Source organism: Lycium ferocissimum, chromosome 10 (genome assembly GCF_029784015.1).
Source record: "Lycium ferocissimum isolate CSIRO_LF1 chromosome 10, AGI_CSIRO_Lferr_CH_V1, whole genome shotgun sequence".
In the NCBI taxonomy this organism is placed as follows: Eukaryota; Viridiplantae; Streptophyta; class Magnoliopsida; order Solanales; family Solanaceae; genus Lycium; species Lycium ferocissimum.
This window is the reverse complement of record NC_081351.1, coordinates 14,607,939-14,615,742: the sequence shown is the minus strand read 5'-3', so window position 1 is coordinate 14,615,742 and position 7,804 is coordinate 14,607,939. Positions and strand designations below refer to the sequence as shown.

General features: G+C 34.2%; 1 pseudogene; it reads left to right on the top strand.

Annotated features, from left to right (window-relative positions):
* Window positions 1-5,506: 5,506 nt before the first annotated feature.
* LOC132034632 (photosystem I subunit O-like) overlaps window positions 5,507-7,804 on the top strand; it is a 4,045-nt pseudogene continuing 1,747 nt past the window's right edge.

Sequence of the window (7,804 nt, the reverse complement as noted above, 5' to 3'; positions counted from 1 at the left end):
TGATTTAGCTCAAGAATTATCCCCAAAGCCGATTCTAGTAACCCCCCCTCCCCCCTAAATCGGGTATGAACCATAATTCTCCAAATCCGAAATTCAACCTTAAAAGTGAAAGATATATGATCATTAAGCTTAGATTCGTCATATTTTAACATTAACATCATCAATTTATCAAGTATAATGTTAGAGAAAAATCTCCCAAAACCCTTCTTCAAATTCTACTTCTAAGGGATTGAAAAGGGAAGGGATGATTCTAAGATGACAATGATTAAAGAGGAGTAAGTGATTAGACAAAGCATTAACTCCAAGAAATTCCTCAATTTGTCTCCAAGAATAGCTTTCCCAAGCTCCAATATCGAGTTATGACATAATGAGGGTCTAAGTCTTATTTTAAGACATATTTAATGAAATTCCCCTGCCCGTGACCCCCATGGCGAAGGGAGTGCTGCTACAGTAGCGCCGCTGCGGCGTCTGGGACACCGCTATAGCAGTGAGGCCCATCAAATTTTTGGATTATTCCCGAGGCCATCTGCTCATACCCCGACCACCTAAACTCATACAAAAATACTCTGCGAAAGCACTCGTGGTCCCGAAATTTCCAACGGAGGTCCCGCTGACCGAGTTAACCGCCGGTGCCTACTTTCCATTTCCCGTCCAAAGTCCCGAAATGCACCTCAATGCATTGGGAACCAAACCAATCATACATACCAGTTCTAAACAATCATCCGGACCTCTTGGAGTCTATGAAACTCCGTAAAAGGTCCGTTCGCCAAAAGTCAACCTCGGGTCAAAAGTGAGTCAATCAATGCTCGGAAGTGGCGAAAGTGCCAAAAGAGCTATAACGACCAAACGGGTCGTTACTACTGATTTTCCTTATCTTTTCTATATACCAAAAGTCAAAAGATACATACGATAAGTCATTTATTTAAAAAATTATATTTTAAAAAAATAACCGTAAAAATACTTACTTTTTATCGTGCCTTAATAATAAAACCTTCTCAAGCCAATTTTGATATTCTTGAAAAGATGCCGTATCCAACGGGGCATTGATAGGATGTTCTACAAAGGGGTGCTTCTTTTCAAATATAATAAGGAAAGAAGACCTTGTAGAAGATCCTGCTGAGCTGTAGTTTGGCATGAAAGAGGACACAGTGTATTTGTTGGGTTTCCTATCTCGAACAATGCCTGGGTGGACTATCATTCGACGTTCAGTATTTTGGATTGAATGTTGTCCTGCTTCATCATTTGAACTTTGCCCTGTTGTTGGTTGTGCTACAAGTTGGCGGGGTAATTGATCATCAAGAAATAGCCACTAAGAATTTGGTACAACGGCCTCAACTTTGTTGTTTTCGAGGCGTCTTTTAAAATAAACACGGATCAACTTGATCATTGACGTGTATTTCGTGAGGACCAAGTGGAATAACCAGTGGTGAGAGGACACCGGATTAGCAACTCTGCTACCATTTCCTCTGATGCAGTAAATTCTGCATTGTTATTTACACCACCTTGTATTTTTTGGCCAGCCTGCTACCGATATCAAAATGAATACGCAAATCTCTGTTATAGGTTGCTTCAAAAATAAAATCTGATTGACACTAAAAATATATTTTTCAAGCACTCGTATTGCAAACGTGTCAGCTTTCGATACTAGCTCTCCATTCTTTTTTTCATCACTCGTATCTCCAATATGTTGGCCTATATTCACAACAAATCGTACGTGTTCTACGCACCATGACCGCCTCACCCTATACAAATAAAAACATTGTGTGAAACCGCAAACTACAATTCACAAAGTGATGTAAACCATCACCGGAATCTACAATTTAAAATCAAGATAGTATAAAAATACTATGAATACACTGGAGTACAAAGATGTGATCTCCACAGACTTCCACAATTGAAAAATATAATGAAATACAATAGAATAGAATGGGAAAATATATTGAACTACATGACAGTACTGTTTAGAAATACAGTGAAATAGACTATAAAGGTTATGTGAATACAAGTAAACACATGTATGCCAAATCCTTTTATAAAACAAAATTAGGATTCTGAAAAAAATAATTAAATACACATTTTGGTCTTGTGCACCTCAGGTTGTGTTCGCTTCGGGAGTGTTTCACCGCTACCTTGACTCTCTTCAGTTGAAGCCTTTAATGTATCCCCACTTTGTGTACATCGGCGCATTCTAACACCAGAAAAATCGCCAGGTAACATTGTGCCTGCAACCTTTATTTTTTTTTCTTTTCTGAAAAGTATATATTTTGTGAATTCCTATATGTATAGCAAAACAAAGTACCAAAATACATAATAGTAATCTGCATTTTTTACCTTATTTTCACAATATCATCTTTGACAGGTGATGTCTCTTTGGCAGAATGTTGGCGTTGATTGAATTCATGCGAGTATTGTATGGCAACCTCGTATTGATGCAACGGAGCTTCACTATCGGCATCATTCAAAAATATATATTTTATTTAGAAAAGAGAGGAAATGCTTCGTTTTTGTGAATATCATCATTTTTAGTTTGGAAATACCGTTTCTGATGTTTGATTCCCCTTTATCGCCTCAACCATCTTTTTGAAGTTATCATCCATGCACTTGCGAATATCATCCATGGACTTGTGAATATCAGTAAACTCAGCAGATATTTACGTGTTTTGACACAAGAATACGTCAAATTGTTAACATCGTTACTAAAACAAATATAGTAAAAAAAAAAAAAAAAAAAAAACAAAACACATACATCTTTCTTAAAAACTTGAAACTCTTGTCTAAGCAGTGTCACCTCATCAGATTTGTTGGCCGTTTTGACATCACGATGCCTTGATGTTTGTGACTGTCTTTTGATTTGTTCCCTAACCTTTGGTGAAGCAGACTTTGGTACAACCCTTTGAATAGTTGAAGTGTCCTTCGGGTTATGATTGGTTCATTCCGGGCTGGTTGTTTCCTAGCAGGAGAAGCTGGAACTGAAACCTGTCTGCGTTTCGTATGAGGCGGTGAATCGTGCACAAAGTGACCATTATCATTGCGACCCTTCGACAATGTGTGTGGTGGTGTGATACTGAAATTATCATAGTCATCATCGACCATCTCGGTGCCTTCTGCAACTTCATCTCCATCTGTTGGGTTGGGGATGCCTTGTGAAACAATAGGAGGCAAATTAAGTTGTTCCAACTCACCAATGGTCGGAATAACATCCTCAAAAGTACAAATCTGTGAAAAAAATATTTAGAAACAGTGAAAACTACATCAAGTATATGAAAAAAATTGAATGAAATATACTTCTATAAATACATCTAATGGTATCAATTGAAATACATGGAAAATACATTTATGACAATTGGGGATTATAATGAGAAAATACAGGTGATATACAGGACTGAATCACTGAAAAAATATAGTGAAATACATTAGCTTACACTAGAAAATATGATGATCTATATAACATTATAATTGAATAAAATATATATATTGAAATACAAGAAAGTATATTTGGAAAATACAAATGATATACAATAGGATGCAAATGAGAAATATTTGATTTAAATAGAATGAAAATACAAAAATGAATACATGTGTAAAAAGTTACTGGGTGTATGTCGTCTCTAAACATGCCTTCCATCAAAGCATCGAATTTCGGTTTTTCTTCAACAGTCCGCTAATTCAAGATTCGTGGGACTTTTGAGCAAGATTCATATAGCCAAACTTGCATGGCAATTGGCCTCCCGTGAATCTTGTAATATTGCTTGAAGTTGGCATATTTCTTGAAGTCGGCATATTTCTGACTGATGCTTGTAACCAACTCTTTGAAGGACTTTTTTCCCTAAGGATAATCAACATATCTCCCGTCCTCTACAATATCAAAATGTATCCTAGGTATGTTTGAATGAAAAAGTGCTCACTGCATAGATATGAATGTATTTATAAATACAATATGACCATCTTGAGTGCCCCTCTCCTTTGTCCTCCCAATCTGTATTGTTGAAGCACTCCATCAGCTGCCCTCTTTTAATGTGATCCGATGTTCCACCTAAATATTCATCTATAAGCCTATTTGTCTTCGTCTTACTATATACAAACTCATTTGCGTCGGAGACGCAATTCAACCCACTGATTAGTGCAAATTGTCTAACGCTAAAACACAATACTTTTCCATTTACTTCAAATGTAAAGCACTCGTATGTACTTCCCTTAAGCTCTTTAACCATGAAGCACCTAAAAACTCGTGCTTGTACATCCATATGCCGCATTCCGAGATATTTCCCAAAATGGAGTCTGCAAACATGTCTATCCGTCCAAAGACCTTTTAGTTTACCCCAATGTCACCGATTACATTGACGTTCGTGTATCTGCATAGACGGAGCCACAAAGAAATCGCTTCGTGACCAAAAATCTAGAATCTTTTGAAAAAACATATAAAATAAAAAAAACATTTAGACACTGAAAATCTTAGGTATCCTCACATAAATACACCTAAATATGTAGAAAAATACATTGAAAGCACTTAGAACTGTCAAAAAATAAATTAAACACAAAAAATCACAAAAAAAAAACACAATTGCCGAGTCATAAACATATGTAAAACACAGTGAAATTCACTAAGAAACTATCAAAACCAAAATTTAAAAACAAAAAATCACAAATAGACAAACACCCGACTGCTAAGTCATACAATCTATATCACACATGGTGTATTTTGAAATACAATGAAATATAATGATAGGCATACCAAGTAATCCGTAAAAAGCAAATTAAAAACAAAAAATAACAAAACATTACAAAACATAACTACTGTGTGTGTGTGTGTATATATATATATATATATAACAGTGAAAAAACACATAATATTTGAAAATAAAAAATACAAAAAAAATACACTTAAATACATGAAAAAATACAAGATACAGTGAATTGAAATACATTCGTGAAAAACAAAAATACCATCCATCATCTTCCTCAACTACTAAAAGTTTTTTTTGGAACTATTTTTTTACCTGTGTAAACATTGTGCTTCATAACCTTTCTCTTCTTCTCAGACAAAAATTTGAGAAATTTTTTTTTTTTACCGGTACCGATTGTTTCTCTCTTGTTTCTTTATCACGAGAATCATGATATTGTTGCGTCCTTCTTGATCATAATTTTTTTGCTACGTTGCCCAAGATAAGATGAGCTCTCCCGCAATGGCGTTTCTTTGAGTAATTCCCAAAGAGAAACTTAGGACCATCTATTATATACTTTTCTATACCTCGAGTTTTCATGCTCGAAGAGCCGATTTCAGCCATTGAACTTGAATCTGTGAATCTTCAGCTGAAACAACACTAAGAATAGAGGATTTATACATCAGAGAATGATGAAATAAAAGCAAAAGCGAATTTTACAAAAAATTCAGCAAAACAACATGAATTTGGACAAAAATACACTGAAATATAATGGAAAAAATCAAAAACGAATAAAAAATCTTACCTATTTTTGGTACACTTTTTACTGTGAAACTCTAAAAATAATGAGGAGTTATGGGAGAGTGAAAGACGGAAGTGATAATGGAAAATGTAATAGAAACTGATTTGAATTATGGAAGAAATTGGGAGTTAATTGCGTATATTTAGGAAGAGAGAAAACAGTTTATACATGTAAGTAGAGATATGGGGGGTACACGATTTGTTAGTAAAAAGTGGGGTAGCTATTAATTGTAAAATTTGAAAAATATAACTATGAATCTTAAATATTAGAAAGGGTAGTTACTATCCATAAATAAGTCTTAGAGATAGCTACACCAAATAAATTTTACTATTATAATAACCCACTAGTCCTTGTCACAATAATTACAGATCTAATATTAGTGTTACTTTAATTTTTTTAAAATAAATATGTAGGTTATATATGTTAAAGGTATTTGCACCTTTGCCTAATGCGGCATCCTTTAGAATAAAAATGACTATTTGTTCTAGAAGTAATTATTGTTTTAGATTATTTTAATAAAATGTTATTTCCTCTTTTCCACCATGTACCATTTATTTTAACAGGCTTCTTAAGATCACCAGAGACTAAGAAACCCTATAAGGAAAGCTCAAGCTTCTCGAGGCAGATTTACATGGTGAATTACCAGATAAAGATTTTTTTTTTTGGGGTAAACTGAACATTATATCATAATTGCAACGCCAAAATTAAAAATTTGTTGGAGCATTGCTCCTGGTTTGTTCGTTAGATGTGTCCAACACATTAATATTACAATCCAAATTATATCCACCAGAAGTAATTCCTAGAATGTCTACACAAACTGCATCATTAGCAGACATTGGAGGATTGTTTTTTTTTTTAAAATTTATCAAAACCTTTCTTCCTTGCCCCTTCGTTTGCCAGTTGATCAGCTACCTGATTTTGTTCACTGTATGTGTGCTCGACTGCTGGATTCCCCAATGGCTGCAGCTGCGTTGTTGACAAACACGGAGAAACTACCCAAGTTTATCAAAACATTTCTGTCGTACCCCTTTTCTCGGCAATATATAGATCAACAACCTAATTTTGTTCCCTGTATGATTAATGGATTCCCCAAAGACCGCATAAATGACCAAATAAAGACATACTCCTAAGTATAATGGTGGTTATTTACAAAATTTCCTTTAATCTTTTTTTTTTTTTTTTGAGTTTAAGTACTTTTATTACAATACAGTGTAACATTCTATTTACAGTATCAAAATCATCCGAAAGAAATTACATATAGTTGTTCATAAAATAAGTGAAACTAACCTGTAAATTAAGACAGATAAATTGCTCCGACAAATTCAATTACCGTAATAGTGTAAAAATTCTTTATACCGTATATGTGTATGAGTCAAAGTTCTTTTTTCTTTTGGTATATTGTGATGATTCATTTGTAATTTTATTACAACTTTGAGAAAGACTGGCTGAGGAGAGACCTGAATGTGATTGGATTTGGTCTGGTTGGATGTAGGGACCTTCAAGCATTCCAGCAATCAATGGCAAAAGTTTGAGTGGTCTCTTCTTTGATAGCATTGGCACTGAACTCTCTCATTTCCCCACTCCTCCAGCTCTCACTTCTCAATTCTGGTAATTCATATTCACTCTTTATATATTTATTATTTATCCGTTTTAATATATGCTGCAACGTTTGATCAAAGATCAAATTTATGGGGCCGATTTACAAGAATGGTCTAAGAAAAGGGAGGTCTTGAACTTTTGGCCTCGTTTGTTCCATGAGCAAAACTTCAAGCGCCCCATGTCAACACTTTTAATTTTGACCTTGAAGGTTTGTCCAAGCAGCAAGTGGGAGTAAGAAATTTACGATCTCCCATTTTCAAGGCCAGTTATGTAATTTACGCAGTAAGAAACACTTTAAAAATCACAGATAAAATAAATCATAGATATTCAGGTGTGTTGAATCATCTCATTAAGGGTAAAATGTGAAAGTTTAAAGCTAAGTTTTTACAAAACATATGCAGGAATATATCCTTTTTTTAAGACTAACTAAAAAGGAAATAGTTTCACATAATTTGAAAGAGAAAAATAATTTATTATCAATGTAATAAGATATTTACATAATTGGATTTACTAGAATCAACAAAACCGTTGACTGGTACAACATGTAAAGAAGGAAAAAAAAATGGTAACACGTCGGAACCAGACAACCAATCCTTAATGTAAAAAGTTAGTAGATTGTTATTGACTTTTCAGCGATACAATTGCGTAATACATTATGTATTCGTAGATAAGATTATATATTTGTCTAACTCTATAGTACAAAATTAAGGTACTAGATAAAAAGGACAAAAATTTGAGAATA